This window comes from Pseudorasbora parva, chromosome 18 (genome assembly GCF_024679245.1).
Source record: "Pseudorasbora parva isolate DD20220531a chromosome 18, ASM2467924v1, whole genome shotgun sequence".
In the NCBI taxonomy this organism is placed as follows: Eukaryota; Metazoa; Chordata; class Actinopteri; order Cypriniformes; family Gobionidae; genus Pseudorasbora; species Pseudorasbora parva.
Genome location: NC_090189.1, coordinates 44,326,889 through 44,344,955, shown reverse-complemented (window position 1 = coordinate 44,344,955; position 18,067 = coordinate 44,326,889). Strand labels below are relative to the sequence as shown.

At 42.3% G+C, this 18,067-nt stretch overlaps 1 long non-coding RNA gene across 1 annotated transcript; it reads right to left on the bottom strand.

Annotated features, from left to right (window-relative positions):
• Nucleotides 1-3,627: 3,627 nt before the first annotated feature.
• Nucleotides 3,628-11,063, bottom strand: LOC137046781 (uncharacterized). The gene is made up of 3 exons (XR_010899072.1): nt 10,955-11,063; nt 10,049-10,166; nt 3,628-4,390 (listed from the first exon to the last, which is right to left on the bottom strand). It is a non-coding gene; the product is annotated as an uncharacterized lncRNA (long non-coding RNA).
• Between the last annotated feature and the right edge of the window lie 7,004 nt (nt 11,064-18,067).

Sequence of the window (18,067 nt, the reverse complement as noted above, 5' to 3'; positions counted from 1 at the left end):
TTTCCCAGATTTGGGCCACAATCAAGCAATAGCAATGCCACATGTCAGCCATGAACAAAACACATGAAGCAGAAATGGCCCACATATGGCTCACAGTTAAATTTAATTCTGGCCCAGGTCCGGCCCAGATCTAATACCTTGCTTTGGCCGATATAAACCAGAATTGACCCTAATGTGGGCCACAGTTGGTCTTTTACACAATCCTCATGTGGCCCACATGCTGTTTGCCAAATCTGGTCCACAATCAGGCCATTGCACAATTCAAGTTACCTTTCTTTGTTAATGCTTTATAAAGTTTCAAAACAGATTTACAGGAATAAACATGAAAATAATTATTTAATTATTCAAACAGAGTTAAATTCTGCAGTAAAGCAGCCCTAAAAAGAAAATAGTGTCACAGCTGAAGTCAGGTCAGTGTTGATTCAGTTCTGTTCTGTGTAAGGTTCATCAATTATGAAATCAGTTCAATTTGCTATAAAGCAGCTTTGCAGAAAACATGATCCAGCTCAGTTCAGTTCTCCTCCAATAGCATCAGTGCAATTAAATCAATATTATATAGACATTAGAAATACTAGGGATGCACCGAATGTTCGGCAACCGAAATTATTCGGCCGAAAATAGCCAAAAAAAGCACTTTCGGTGTAAGTAAAAAGGCCGAATAAATTTTGCAGAACAATGACGTTTTTAATGACGCGATCAAATAGTAACCCGCGTAGAGTGAGAGTCGCGTGCTTTATGCAGCAAACATGTCAGCAGTGTGGAAGCACTTTAAAGTGTCAGAGAAAGACGCAAAAACGGCTGTTTGCAAACACTGTTCTGCTGAATTGTCCAGAGGGGGTGCATCTGCAAAAACGTACAGCACTTCAAGTTTAATTTATCACTTAAAATCAAGACACCCCGAACATCATGCAGAGTACGAGAAAGACACGGCGGCGGCCGCGGCGGCAACAGCAGCAGCGAAAAGGAAAGTACCTCCTCCCAGTCTGACATACACTCCATCTGTGGCTGACTTCTTAGAAAAGGCAAAAAAGTTTACCAGTGACAGTGCCAAAGCTAAAGGCATTACTAAAAAGATAATGGAATTCATCGCATTGGATGATCAACCATTCTCTGTTGTAGAGGATGTTGGATTTCGCAGGCTTATAGACCATATTGAGCCCCGTTACACCATGCCAAGTAGACGGTATTTCTCAGACGTGTGTTTACCTGAGATGTATGATGTCGTTTCAACTCACGTCCATGAGCTCTTGGCTACAGATATTGCAGCCCTCAGCTTCACGACTGATATTTGGAGCTCGGATGTGAGCCCCACCAGTATGCTGAGTTTAACTGTGCAGTGGATCGACACAGATTTCAAGCTACAAAAGATTGTGCTTCACTCACAAGAGTTTAGAGGGTCCCATACAGCTGTAGCCATATCCGAGGCGTTCGCCAACATGTTTGACACTTGGCGTATTGACCGATCTAAAGTGCATGCGGTAGTCAGTGACAACGCAAGAAATATGGCTAAAGCCATGGAAGATAGCAATCTGAAAGGCATACGGTGTATGGCACACACAATTCAACTGGCGGTCAACGAGGGATTGTTGAGTCAGCGCAGTATAGCAGATGTGATAGGCAAGTGGCGAATGCTTAAAATGGCCAACAATTTTCCTGCCTATCGCTATGCGCGCCTACAATCTATTCAAGAACAGTTCGGAATGCCACAAAAACGTTTCCAACAAGATGTGAGCACAAGGTGGAACAGTACATATTATATGCTGGAAAGCCTTTTTGCGCAAAAGCGAGTCTTGGCTACATACATAGCAGATCATGACCTGCCCGCGACATTCACCGCATACCAGTGGGTGTTAATCGAGAACGTTCTCTCTCTTCTCGCCCCTTTTGAGCAGATAACAAAAGAGATAAGCTCATCTGATGCATCTGTGGCAGACATCATACCCTTACTTGTAGCACTAAAGCGTCTTTTAAACAAAGAGGCTGAAACAGACCACGGAGTGAAAACAACTAAAAGTGCGCTCTTAGAAGCTGTCAGCACACGATTTAGTCAGGCGGACTCAGAACCCCTGTACTGCATCGCGACTGTGCTTGATCCACGATATAAAGATCATTACTTGGATGAGGGGAAAAAGCTGCACACACGAGAAATGATCCAGGCCGAGTTGGATTTGGGAAAGCCGCTAGGTGATGGAGACGGTCAGGTGATGCACAGCGCAGGAGATGAAAACAGCGCAGAGAGTAAACGCGCTCGTACTGCAGATGAGCCGCGCACAGTTTCGCTGTCTGACATGTTCGATGAGATCCTCCAAGAGAATACCCCATTTGGAAGACAGAGGACAAGCTCAACCGCTCAACAGTTAGATAGTTATCTCTCAGAAGTCCCCATCCCCAGGAGCAATAACCCTCTCAAATTTTGGAGGACCAATCAAGGCCGCTTTCCCGACCTGGCGCAGATGGCACGGAGGTAGGCTACTTGTATGGGAAATGTTATTTATATTTTGGATTATGGTAACACTTTATAAGTAGTTTCTATTTTTTAACATTAACTAACAACGAAAACACATTATTAAACGCATTTATTAATCTTAATGTTAACATTTACTAATACAGTATTAAAATTAAGTATCAAATTTTTAATTTTTGAAATAAAAAAGTATCAAAAGTGGTAGGCCTATTGGTAAAAATTGTCAATGCACTTATACTAACATGAACTAAATATTTTGTATTATCTTACATTAACGAAGATTAATAAATACCATAACAAATGTATTGCTAATTGTTAGTTAATGCAATAATGTTAACAAAAGGAAACATAGAAAAATATTACTACCTATATTTTATATGATGTATTTTGTGAAAAAAATTAACTATTTTCAGTGAAGTAAAATAGTAGGCCTACACTGGGTTTCAACCATTTCATTATCTTGAAGACATTGTTCGTTTTGAAATGAGCAACTGTCAGAAAACTGCAATAAAAATTTCAACTATTCTGCAGGTACTTGTCTGCTCCATGCACAAGCACCGACAGCGAGAGACTGTTTAGTGCTGCATCTCATATCATCGATGAGAAGAGGAACCGACTTTCATGTGAGAAAGCAGAAGCTACTTTTCATTAAGGAGAACCTGCCACTTTTCCTGAAGAAGTAGGCTAAGTTATTTATTTGTTGTGGGTTCATCCACATTTTTTGCACTATTCAATTGTAGTTGTAGACATACAGAGTTAAATTTTTTCAGCAGTCAGTTATAGGCCTAACATAGGCTATTCAAGAAGGGGGGCTTCAAAGATGGCCAAATAAAAATATTTTTTTTATTTTACTAATTATTTATTTTAAGTTATGTTGTGCTTAGTTTGTATAATATCTGCTGGAATGTTAAAAAAAATGTTCAGTGTTAAATAAATATTTTGAAATTGTATTTTTGTTATTTGATTTATTTCTCTGAAAAGCAACACAAAATAGCAAAAAAAAAAAAAACATTTTTACTATTTAAATATTGTAATGGTAAAAAAATTGCCAAATAAATGGAAAAAATGCAAAACACCGCGTTCGGTATTCGGCCTTCGGCCAAGAATTTCATTATTATTCGGCTTCGGCCAAGAATTTCATTTCGGTGCATCCCTAAGAAATACCATAGACATTTTGTAATTCTTGCTGCCAATGATACAAAAAAATTGTGCTTAGAAACAGTCTCTCTGACAGCGTGCACATGTCGTCAAATGAGGTGTCTTTCACTGCTTACTGCACTTTAGCAGTTTAAAATCCCTTGTTTTTTAACCATAATGCTTAAAAATGCAGGCAGATGATAAGATTTCATTACCACACAAGCAGAACAGCAACGTAACTACGATAGAGATGATGGTCCAAAATCAGTAGCAGTTGATACATTTCTACCAGTTAATCATATCTACCAGTATATAGCCCACCCCTATTGTAGAATATTAAGCGTCCCAAACTAAGCAAGCCTAAGGCGACAGTGGCAAGGAACCCAAAATCCATCAGGTGACAGAAATGGAGAAGAAAAAACCCTTGGTAGAAACCAGGCTGAGTTGGGGGACCAGTTGTCTCTGGCCAACGAACATGGTGTGAATATGATTCAGGCTGCATTACAAGTCAGACTATGGATTGCAATAATTCAGAATATTTCATCTAGATCCACCAGCTTGAAGATCAGGATACAACATGCCGACATGGAGTTGAAGCTGGCCTTAGGGGTCTGTGCAGAGGACAGAGGATCTGTGTTGATGGCTGTTAGCAAGTTCCTCACAGGGGATCCGTCTCTAGGAGTTGTCTAGTTGACATGTTATCTGTTGACATTTAGGGCTGCGTTGATGTCTAGGTGCAGGTCCACCATCTGATCTGGATTTGGAGCAGATCCAGCTGACAATGGTAACCTCGGGATAAGAATGAAAGATTGTTAGCAAAGAATACACCAAATAAAACCATTACTGTACCTTATCGCTGCCATATTTATATAAAAATGTGTATGTCACTTTTATGTATATAGATTATAACATCCTAAACACTAAAATTAGGGTTTTATTGACATGATTTATTATTTTGTGCAAAAAATACTGAAAATTTGGCTTCCCAAACGTTGATTTTAATCGTGTCTGGATTTACTTTCAGTGCAGAAACAACTGCTGATCCTTGTATCATTTGGTTAATTTCTACAATTCAGAAAGATCAAACAGATCTTAATATTAATCTGCACAAGCGACAATCAGGTCAGTTTTGGGAAAGATCTTGGGACATGTGGTCTTCACCTCACAGCCGGTAGGAAAAAAATCGGGATAGGACTCAGAAATCATGTTCATGGAAGTGATTATTAACGTTTAGGGGTGTAACGATACACTCGTGTCACGATTAAATATGTATCTCGATACTGAACTCCCGACACGATATGTATCCCGATACGATATGTATCCCGATAAGCCGAAATAAAGTTTTTATTTTTATTTTGTACTTTTTTATTGTTATTATATTATTATTTGTGTATTATTATCAGGACCCACAAATATTCCCCCATTGCATTATTATTAATTATATTTAACATTATGTTTTGTCATTGTATGATTCTATGTAATGAGATTATTAATGTAATAGTGTCACTGAAACTCTGTAAATTAAAAAACAAAAATCCCTGACGAATTACTCGCACTTTCAATGCAGGCAGCATTGCTCATGCTCGCTATGTCCTGCTGTTCCTGCTATTAATGCAGTATAAGAATGAACCATCTAAACTGCTTTGAATAATCATACTACTAAAACTAAATGTGATCTGGTGATTTAAATTATGTTTGCGCTTTCACTAAGGATTGCCGCTTTAAATGGTGTTTGCACTTTGACTTTGGAGGAGTGCCACTTTAAATAATGTTTGCGCTCTCACTTTGAAGAGGGTCATTTCAGCAGTGCATGCATTTCAGATGATCAATGCAATCAATGTTCTAGCACAGTTCTAATCGCAAGAAAGTGTGTCAAAATGGCCGCTCTCAAACTGTAAATGTTTAGCTCATCCAAGAATTTTACCTCACTTTCATGTTGTTTTCGCACGTCACGCAATCATTTGAACGTCTGTGTTTACTACAGAATGTTCACTGTGTTAAAGCTACACTGTGTAACGTTTTTAGTTTATTCTTAGGTAAAAACATTTAGTTCTTTCAAAAATATGTGCTAATTAATGTATGTAATGTGATGTAATGCACTTCTTTCAAGTAATAAAGTATTCTCGTAAGTTTATAATATACCATTGAAAATACATACGGGTGAGGGGTTCGAATGCCGGTCGTCATGTTGCCCCTCCATCTTGAAAGTACATTAGCCAAAGAGGGACATACCCGTAAATTCAAGCTTCGCCTTTCGCTTTTTAACACTCGATGGCACTCATGGACGAGGTTGAACTGGATGCCATGTTAATCTTGGACTAAATTGGCCACTGTAGGAGTTAAAACAAAATCGGAATTGAGAGGAACAGAAACTAATAATCACTGGTTGGTCAAATACCTTTTCACCACTAGATGGGGGAAATTATCACACAGTGTAGCTTTAAATATTTTCACCACATAAAGCCATTGTGTCTATTCAGAAGACTTGAAGATTTCAAAAGATTTGGATTAGACCACTTGATTACTTTATTTTTTGCATCGTTTAAGTTTGAGAGTAATGGACTTTAAAATGGGTTTCATAAAGAATATCTTCATTTGTGTTTGGAAGTTAAACGAAAAACGACATTATGGTGAGAATTATGACAGAATTTACATTTGAGGTACATTTGTAAATTTGTGCCTGGGTAAATTGTACCTTATAAATAGGTTTACTACAGCAAGTTGAGCCTTGGATAAAACAACTATATTGCAAATCATATCGTTTCCATCAACGATACATATAGTCACATTTTATTAATGCGATATAACAATTTATCATTACATCCCTATTAACGTTACTGCAGTGTGAAGCAGAGCAGGAGCGAGTGTTGTGGAGCTGAGCAAGGCTGCTGGAGTGATTGTTAATGAGATGAACAACACAAGCCTCACGAGCAGCGCGAAAAACTTTGATTATGCCATAGTCGCCGGCACTATTTCTGCTTTTCTGGTAATGAGTATGAGGTAACGCAGCTCTGTTTATCATATAACACATTTGAGTGAGTTTTAAATTATGTTATGACGTTACTCTGTGCGTTCACTCAGCGGCTGCTGTGACACTTGTTAACACTACAGTCGGAGTAAAGCGCATCAGCAGAATAAAACCAGAAACCGAGGGTTAAGAGATATGATGACATCGTTAGGCGACGCCCTCACACGTCCCGGTTCCTTAGTTAAAATAGCAATTTTCTCACGATTTACAAATAGTTGGAAACATTTGGGATATTGAAGGTTCTCAACTGAACAAAATATGTAGTATTGGCCTAGTGGTTTTGGGATATCTTACTGCAAATGTTACATAATGCTATTTTACAAATCTAGACGCACCCTAGCGGCAGCAAATCTAATTTGCCATGAGTTTAGTCTAGCAACTCTAAATACACTTCTGAGCTGTAAAAACCAAACTCTGGTCAGGCCAAACACATTGTGTGTAGAGCCAGTGGGCGGGGCTTAACATAATGACGGCAGAGAAGGTTCCGAGAAGGTTGGTTGTAGCGCTATCCTATCGCGTGCAGAGGTAGTTTGAAAGACAACCGTTTATCCCGCCCCTCGGACTGAGCCCTGTCAATGGTGAGTTCCCAGAGCTAACTTCCTGATGTGGCTCTGGCTTGTCAGGCTAACTTAATGCAGTTTTAAGTGAACATTTGGGGAGCAGTTGGGGAAATGATGTCTAACATTATATTAGATCTGTGAATTAGGTCTTTATATTTATGTTAATGAAACAATAAAAGAAAAAAGGTAATCACTCACTGTTCTTAACTGAACTACATTTGTAGCTTTAATAATGATCAATTCATTTGTAATAAACACACTAAAGACTAAACATTGATTTTTATTTTATTTGATTATTTGTTTTTCTTCCCTAAAAAGTTTAGATAAGTAAAACACTACAATATATATACAGCTCTGGGAGAAAAAAAAATTAAGAGACCACTGCAATTTTTTTCTTAAATCAGCATCTCTACAAGTATGGAAGCCTACAAGTATATTCTGGCTTTACTGGCATAGGGATACAGTGAGCGTCGGGTTGCTTCCATCCTTAAAATTTTAAAGACGGCGGTTCATAAGAACAAGGTCAGGCAGCAGACATTGGGGACAACAAAGTTACAGACTGGCAGAGGGCGAAAACGACTCTACACTGACTGGAATGACCACCAACTCATTCGAATGTCACTCAACAACCATAGGATGACCTCAGGTGACCTACAAAAAGAATGGCAAAAGGCAGCTGGGGTGAAGTTCACGGCGAGGACAGTTCGAAACAGGCTCCCAGTGGACAGGGCTGAAGTTGTGGAAAGCTAGAAAAAAGCCCTTCATCGATGAGAAGCAAAGAAGAGCCAGGCTGAGGTTTGCAAGAGACCATAAGGATTGGACTGTAGAGAACTGGAGTATGGTCATCTTCTCTGATGAGTCCAATTTTCAGCTTTGTCTAACACATGGTCTTCTGATGGTTAGATGGAGACCTGGAGAGGCCTACAAGCCACAGTGTCTCATACCCACTGTGAAACTTGGTGGAGGATCGGTGATGATCTGGGAGTGCTTCAGCAATGCTTGAATTGGGCAGACTTGTCTTTGTGAAGGACGCATGAATTAAACCACGTACAAGGTTGTCCTACAGTCTAAAAAATGCTGGGTTAATAACAACCCAAGTTGGGTTGAAAATGGACAAACCCACACATTGAGTTGTTTGAAAAGGTCCATTCACTGGGTTCAAACAACCCAATTTCTGGGTTTGTCCATTTTCAACCCAACTTGGGTTGTTATTAACCCAGCGTGTTTAGAGTGTAGAAGAAAACATGCTTCCTTCTGCTCTGACAATGTTCCCCAACTCTGAGGACTAGTTTTTTTGCAGTGGTCTCTTAATTTTTTTCAGAGCTGTATATATATATATTAGGGATGCCACAATACTCAATATAATATTGAACCGTTAGGTACGCATTCATGGTTCAATATGCGCTGGTGAATTGTGTTTTTTCGGTTTTGCATTTAATTATTTATTTCCATTTCCCCCCATTTGAAATATTCCCGTAGACAGTAAAAGAAATGGACAGAGCTATCCCATTGACTTCAACGGCGGAAAAATGAGGCCAATCAGAGGCACTCACTTCCTGATGGCTGAGCGAACTACGCAGGCTCAGACTGAGCTTGACGATGTAGATGTGACGTGAGCCTCCTGTCTGACAGCTGTGAGTCTTCTAGTAGTTGTGGAAAGTGAAATCTGAATCACGTTGTTTAAATATTTTCTCCCATTGCTTTTGGTTCTCTATGGGCTTCTCCCCATTCTTCTCCCTTGACTTTATCAGACTTTATGTCTCCACGTCCCCCCGACTGCCTCATAGACAGTAAAGATTGCCTGCGAGCGTCTCCTCAGGTCTATACGGTCATTTCTCAACTGTGCGACAGAGTCGCGTTGGTTATGACGCAATAGTTAGCCTATTTTTACAAAAACAGCTTCTGCGGGGCGATAGTGTAAGATACAAGGTAACGGAGCCTTTTATACATTGTCGAGTTTCTTTAGAAATAAACAATGGACAAATTGAGTCTTTAAACGCCTCAGATGTAAAGTTATTCACTGTCAAAGATGCAAAAATGAATGGGAGTCAATGGGATGCTAACAGCAGGTGATGGCTTGGTTAGCAATGGTCTGATCAAGTCAAGGGGGAAGAATGGGGAGAAGCCCATAGTGAGCCAAAAGCAACGGGAGAAAATATTTAAACACCCTATGGGTGGAACGCTTTCCGAGCGCTAGATTACCCCCTTGAATATTCCTCTTTATTTATTCTGCTCTTTTTTTAATGGTTTGCCTGAGTCTATGCGCTGATTTGAGCAAATATCCAATCATATGCACTAAAGTTAAGGGTGTTTACCCGCATTTACGTTTACACTCTACATTTATTCATTCAATTTCATACTTAAATGCTACTGTACATCTCTGAGCTGCCACTGTAAATCTTTATATATATTTATTTTATTTAATACAATACACTGGGAATGTGTATACATTTTTTTATGTAAAGTTTTAAGTTTAAGTAAGGGTTTTCAAGTCTTTTAAGTAAAATAAAGAAAGAGTATTGCAATAAAAACCATTTTCTCCTTAACCTTTTTCTGTTCCTGTCACCTAAGAATAGAAGATCAAAAAAAAACCCGAACCGAACCGGAAAACCGTGGTTAAAAACCAAAGTAAGGTTATGTATTGAACCGTGGACTAACTGTATTGTTGCATCCCTAAAATATATATATATATATATATATACATACAGTTTCTATTACTGTTTTTTATTGCATATTTCTTCTAATTTTTATTAACAAAGATGAAATAGATGAGATAGACCTAACAAGTGAAGTGAAGTGTAGTCCCGGATTTACTCCAAATGATTACAAACAATTAGTAATATAGACCGTGTAAATTACTTGCGTGTCCATTTTCGTTACTCCTTTTCTCTTCTCCCTCTGTCTCACTTGCAATTTGAAGCCATCTGTTGAAGTGGGATTCTACAGCTTACTCGCTTGCTCTGTGATCCTGTTGTTTCTGTAATACAACTAGTTAGTGCAGTTTAATGTCAAATTTATACATAGATGAATTTCAAATTATACATTATAATTATAACATTATAATTGGGATAATACGTTGACCATACAGAACTGACTGCAGGTTGGTATACAGTGAGTGAAAGTGAAATCATGCTGGTCTATGCTTTTTTTTCAGCAGAAGACAATGTGATTTTCAGTTCGAAGGACTTCTTTGTAACGTTAGTGATGGGAAGATCAGATCATTTTACTGACTTGGATATTTAAATCATTTAGCAATCACCTCAAGTAGCGCAAAGTTTGATAACAACTTCATATTTAAAATAAATAATAAAATAATGATAATAAAAACTATACATATTGCAGGCAAAATAACAAATTATGAGAAACAGATGATTCATTTTGGTTATTCTGGTAATGTTAGGCCTTGTTCATACTTTTGTCACGTGAGAGCCGCATAGACTAACGTTAGTACAGCAATGAAACAGACAGATATTAATATTTTATCACCATTTATTTAGCAGTTAGTAATTATCAAAAATCACGTGACAAATGTATGAAAGAGAGGTGAACTAACGATAATCAACTTGAATTGCAAACGTTATGTCACTTACAAAATCCTTCAGGCAATGGCAAAAGTTTTGAATTGACAAAATAACTAATGTTTGATAGCTAACAATTGTAGCTTTCATTAGCTAACGTTTTAATATCACATGCAGTAAGTTACTCCAACTGAATATAACGAAGCAATCCCCAAAACGAAGCAATATTTTTTTTATTAAATCTTACCTTAACTTTCTTTGCCGTTTTCCACCGTCAAATCTCCAGACAATAATCCTCCTCTGCAGCTCCGTCTGTTGGGCGCCTTTTCCGCGGCTATTTTTTAAATTTAAAGGGCCGGAAATAGGAACTCGAACCAGTTGATTTTATATATATATATATATATATATATATATATATATATATATATATATATATATATATATATATATTATTATTGTTTTATATATATATATATATATATATATATATATATATATATATATATATATATATATATATATTCTAGCAAGGGATAAAATAATTGGCTTCAAAATAACAATAAAATGTTCTCATAGCAGGTTTTGCTGATTTGTCATTCATTTAGCCTACTCTTAAATGCATATCTCAATTAATATACTGACAGGTCATAGGACAGGACATATATGATACAGATAATATTCAATATTTAAGTCAATATTTAGCAAAAATGAAAGACAAAGTGAGTATTTTATTTATAATAATTTAGAATATCAGGGTCACTTGAAGCGGTTTATCAGATGACACTGCCTTACAGTTCCATACATTTACAGGTGAAGGTGATTTCAACAAGACTGTTTCTGGATATTTATAACATTGTTAATCCTGCATTCCAATCAACAAATCATATTTCAGTGACAAGCTTAAAGTTTATGTCAAGTTTATGTTTAAATGCAGGGTTTGGTGCTAGTTATTTACCTATCATTTCCCTCTTTGGTAGGGTTAGGTTAGGGTTAGGGGGTTAGGACTATGTTTCATGACAGGAATTGTGTTCCAGGATAAATATATATATACCCCTCCTTGAACTGTCACCCCCCTCCTTGAACTGTCACCTTATCGTGGTGGAGGGGTTTGAGTACCTGAATGATCCTAGGAGCTATGTTGTCCGGGGCTTTATGCCCCTGGTAGGGCCTCCCAAGGCAAACAGGTCCTTGGTGACGGGCCAGACTAAGAGCAGTTCACAAGCCCATTATGAAAAAATTAAAAACAAGGGCCGAGACGTCGCCCGGCATGGCGCAGCCGGGGCCCCACCCTGGAGCCAGGCCCGGGGTTGGGGCTCGTATGCGAGCGCCTGGTGGCCGGGCCTTCCCCCATGGGGCCCGGCCGGGCTCAGCCCGAAAGAGCGACGTGGGGCCGCCCTCCTGTGGGCTCACCACCTGCAGGAGGGATCATAAGGGGCCGGTGCATAGTGGATCGGGCGACAGTCGAAGGCGAGGCCCCCGACGACCCGATCTCTGGACACGGAAACTGGCTCTAGGGACGTGGAATGTCACCTCGTTGGCGGGGAAGGAGCCTGAGCTTGTGCGGGAGGTCGAGAGATACCGACTAGAAATAGTCGGGCTCACCTCCACGCACAGCTTAGGCTCTGGAACCACACTTCTCGAGAGAGGCTGGACTCTCTACCACTCTGGAGTTGCCCATGGTGAGAGGCGGCGGGCTGGAGTGGGTTTGCTTATAGCCCCCCAGCTCAGTCGCCATGTGTTGGAGTTCACCCCGGTGAGCGAGAGGGTTGCTTCCCTGCGCCTTCGAGTCGGGGATAGGTTTCTCACTGTCATTTGTGCCTACGGGCCGAATGGCAGTGCAGAGTACCTGGCCCTCTTGGGGTCTCTGGGAGGGGTGCTAGAAAGTGCTCCGACTGGAGAATCCATCGTCCTACTGGGGGACTTCAACGCCCATGTGGGCAGTGACAGAGACACCTGGAGGGGCGTGATTGGGAGGAACGGCCCCCCTGATCTGAACCCGAGCGGTGTTCTGTTATTGGACTTCTGTGCTAACCATGGCTTGTCCATAACGAACACCATGTTCAAGCATAAGGGTGTCCATCAGTGCACTTGGCACCAGGACACCCTAGGCCGAAGGTCGATGATCGACTTTGTGGTCGTCTCATCTGACCTCCGGCCGTATGTCTTGGACACTCGGGTGAAGAGAGGGGCGGAGCTGTCAACCGATCACTACCTGGTGGTGAGTTGGATCCGATGGCGGGGGAGGAAGCTGGACAGACTCGGCAGACCCAAACGTACTGTGAGGGTCTGTTGGGAACGTTTGGCTGAACCCCCTGTCAGAGAGATCTTCAACTCCCACCTCCGGCAGAGCTTCGACCAGATCCCGAGGGAGTCTGGAGATATTGAGTCCGAGTGGACCATGTTCTCCACCTCCATTGTCGACGCGGCCGCTCGGAGCTGTGGCCGTAAGGTCTCCGGTGCCTGTCGAGGCGGTAATCCCCGAACCCGGTGGTGGACACCGGAAGTAAGGAATGCCGTCAAGCTGAAGAAGGAGTCCTATCAGGCCTGGCTGGCTTGTGGGGCTCCTGAGGCAGCGGACAGGTACCGGCAGGCCAAGCGGACGGCAGCCCGGGCGGTTGTGGAGGCAAAAACTCGGGCCTGGGAGGAGTTCGGTGAGGCCATGGAGAAAGACTATCGGTTGGCCTCGAAGAGATTCTGGCAAACCGTTCGACGCCTCAGGAGGGGGAAGCAGTGCCCTACCAACACTGTCTACAGTGGAGATGGGCAGCTGCTGACCTCAACTGGGGATATTGTTGAACGGTGGAAGGAATACTTAGAGGATCTCCTCAATCCCACCGACACGTCTTCCTTTGAGGAAGCAGAGGCTGAGGGCTCGGAGGGGGACTCGTCCATCACCCGGGCTGAAGTCATCGAGGTAGTTAATAAGCTCCTCGGTGGCAAGGCGCCGGGGGTGGATGAGATTCGCCCTGAGTACCTTAAGTCTCTGGATGTTGTGGGGCTGTCTTGGCTGACGCGCCTCTGCAGCATCGCGTGGCGGTTGGGGACAGTGCCTATGGACTGGCAGACCGGGGTGGTGGTCCCTCTTTTCAAGAAGGGGGACCGGAGAGTGTGTTCCAACTACAGGGGGATCACACTCCTCAGCCTCCCTGGGAAAGTCTATGCCAGGGTACTGGAGAGGAGAATTCGGCCGATAGTGGAACCTCGGATTCAGGAGGAGCAGTGTGGTTTTCGTCCCGGTCGTGGAACGCTGGACCAGCTCTATATCCTTCACAGGGTGCTGGAGGGTTCATGGGAGTTTGCCCAACCGGTCCACATGTGCTTTGTGGATTTGGAGAAGGCATTCGACTGTGTTCCCCGTGGCACCCTGTGGGGGGTGCTCTGGGAGTATGGGGTCCGGGGCCCCTTGCTTAGGGCAGTACGGTCCCTTTACAACCAGAGCAGGAGCTTGGTTCGCATTGCCGGCAGTAGGTCAAATTTGTTCCCGGTGCATGTTGGTCTCCGGCAGGGCTGCCCTTTGTCACCGGTTCTGTTCATAATTTTTATGGACAGAATTTCTAGACGCAGCCAAGGGCCGGAGAGTGTCCGGTTTGGGGACCACGCGATTTCATCGCTGCTCTTTGCAGATGATGTTGTCGTGTTGGCAACCTCAGACCGGGACCTTCAACATGCATTGGGACGGTTTGCAGCCGAGTGTGAAGCGGCGGGGATGAGAATCAGCACCTCCAAGTCCGAGGCCATGGTTCTCAGTCGGAAAAGGGTAGCTTGCTCACTTCAGGTTGGTGGAGAGTTCTTGCCTCAAGTGGAGGAGTTTAAGTATCTTGGGGTCTTGTTCACGAGTGAGGGAAGGATGGAACGGGAGATTGACAGACGGATCGGTGCATCATCTGCAGTAATGCGGGCGATGTACCGGTCTGTTGTGGTGAAGAAGGAGCTGAGCCGTAAGGCAAAGCTCTCGATTTACCGGTCAATCTACGTTCCTACTCTCACCTATGGTCATGAGCTGTGGGTCATGACCGAAAGGACAAGATCCCGGATACAGGCGGCTGAAATGAGCTTTCTCCGCAGGGTGGCTGGGCGCTCCCTTAGAGATAGGGTGAGAAGCTCGGTCACTCGGGAGGAGCTCAGAGTAGAGCCGTTGCTCCTTCACATCGAGAGGAGCCAGCTGAGGTGGCTCGGGCATCTATTTCGGATGCCCCCTGGACGCCTTCCCAGGGAGGTGTTCCGGGCACATCCCACCGGGAGGAGGCCCCGGGGAAGACCCAGGACACGCTGGAGGGATTATGTCTCCAGGCTGGCCTGGGAACGCCTCGGAATACCCCCGGAGGAGCTGGAGGAAGTGGCCAGAGAGAAGGAAGTCTGGGCGTCTCTGCTTAGACTGTTGCCCCCGCGACCCGGCCCCGGATAAGCGGAAGATGATGGATGGATGGATGGATGGATAAATATATACATATGTTGACCCAGGAATATGTCCTACTTAAAATCATGACAAAGATTTTCACATACAGCAACTCAAAATGTATCTCAGCCAAATATTCAAGTCAGGACCATTAAAAACAGTTCACAAATTTGACCTGTTGCAAACAATTCATAATCAGACACACACACGCACGCACGCACGCACGCACGCACGCACGCACGCACGCACGCACGCACGCACGCACGCACGCACGCACGCACGCACGCACGCACGCACACACACACACACACACACATATTTTCAACCTACTGTAGCTGTCTGTGTGTACACAGTATACACACAAACATGATTTTTATACTGTAAAAACTGTATATTGTATCACCCTACACTAAACCTACCCCTAAAACTTCTACCCTTCACAGAGAAATCTAAACTTTTTTTTTAAATTTCAAAAAGCATAATTTTTCATTTAGTTTTCTTCATAGAGACCAAAAACATCCCCACATGGACAAGGATTTCAAATATTGCCATTTTTGTGTCCCCATAACATAGGGTTTACCTAGACCACACACACACATTGTTTTTTGTGTGAATTGTGGGGACTTTCCATAAGCGTATGGATTTTACACTGTACATTATATCCCCCTACACTGCCCCTACCACTAATCACAGGAAACATGCTGCAGTTTTACATTTTCAAAAAACATAGTATGTTTATGAATCCGTTTACATTGTGGGGACCGCTGGCTGGTGATCTCAGGTTTATATGACATTGTTTGGTCCCTACAATATAATATAAACAAGTACACACACACACACACACACACACACACACACACACACACACACACACACACACACACACACACACACACAGCTCCTAAACCTACCCATCACAGGAAACATTCTGCATTTTTATTTTCTCAACAAAAAAAAAAACTCCTCCTGTGTGATTTATAAGCATTTTGAAAAATGGGGTCATGGGTAATGTCCTCATATTTCACCCTCTCCCACATGTGTCATACCCATGTCATAATACACATTTAATCAGTGTCCTTATATTTAACAAAAACATGCCCACACACACACACCTCACACACACACAGACACACACACACAATTAAAGTTATGTACTTTTTTTATCACAAGGCAGGCCAATCCACAACTGATATAGTCTTTTTGTCCAGATTAAACTGTACAATTAAGAGTTGCATCCTATCAAACATAGCCCAATTTCGTTACAAAGTATTATGCCATATTTTCAAATGTGGGCATTTTTAGCTATACATCTAAATTAACTGTAATTATATTTATGGCATATTTTCCATGTCAACTAGCCTAGAAATCTAGACACACCCTAGCGGCAGCAAATCTAATCTGCCGCGAGTGTCGTCTAGCAACTCTCAATACCCTTCTGAGCTGTAATCACCAAACTCTGGTCAGGCCAATCACATCGTGTATAGAGTTGGTGGGCGGGGCTTAAAATAATGACGCCAGAGTTGCGCTTGCGTGCTTCTAGTAAACACAGAAGCTGGCGAACGGCGGTCTTTCGAATCAGCTTTGACCGCGACTCTGGAAGACTTGGAGTTAAGCTTTTCTCTGAGAAAAGAACAAAGAACAGCACTGAAGTCATTCTTAAGAAGGGAAGATGTGTTCGGAGTTTAGCCGATCGGATACGGCGAATGTTTAATCTGTCAGCGAGCTCTGCTTCACCTTCGTTGCTCTGGTTGGTGTAGCGCTATCCTATCGCGTGCAGAGGGAGTTTGACAGACAGCCGTTTATCCGCCCCTCGGATTGAGCTGTCAATGATGAGTTTCCAGACCAAACATCTGGATGTGGGTCTGGCTTGTCAGGCTACATGTCAACTGTACTGTATATTTGGCAAACATGGCTGTAAATTTTATTAACTATTAACAGGCTTACACCCTGGTTAGCCAGTGCTGACTTTGCTGTACATTTAACAAATGTGGCCCAATTAATTTGGTGTAATGTATTCGGGCCATATTTGCTATGCCATGTCTGGGCCACTTTAGGTTCACATTCAGATTTGCCAGTGATTACTGTCCCTCACCTTTGCCAAAACTGCCCCAGATATGTTTTAACATAATTGGGCCTCATTTGCTGCACTATTTATGGGCCAGTTTAGGTTTACAGCCTGGTTAGCCAGTGCTGACTTTGCCATATATTTGCCAAATGTGGCCTAAATTTGGTGTAATGTATTCTGGCCATATTGGCTATGCCATGTCTGGGCCACTTTAGGGTCACAATCAGATTTACTGTCCCTATTGGCCAAAACTGGCCCAGATATTTTTTAATAAAACTGGGCCACATTTGCTGCATAATATGTGGGCCAGTTTAGGCTCACGCTCTGGTTAGCCAGTGCTGACTTTGGCGTACTTTTGCCAAATGTGGCCCAAAGTTGGTGTATTATGTGCAGGCCATATTTGCTATGCCATGTATGGGCCACTTTAGGTTCATATTCAGATTCACGAGGGATTACTGTCCCTCACCTTTGCCAAAACTGGCCTGGATATGTTTTTAAGAAAACTGGACCATATTTGCTGTATTATATGTGGGCCAGTTTAGGTTCACACCCTGGTTAGCCAGTGCTGACTTTGCTGTACTTTTGCCAAATGTGGCCCAAATTTGGTGTAATGTATTCGGGCCATATTTGCTATGCCATGTGTGGCCCACTTTAGGTTCATATTCAGATTTGCAAGTGATTTCTGTCCCTCACCTTTGCCAAAACTGGCCCAGATATGTTTTAACATAATTGGGCCTCATTTGCAGCTCTTAATGTGGGCCAGTTTAGGTTCAAGCCCTGGTTAGCCAGTGTTGACTTTGCCATATATTTTCCAAATGTGGCCCAAATTTGGTGTAATGTATTCGGGCCATATTTGCTATGCCATGTCTGGGCCACTTTAGGTTCAAATTCATATTCAC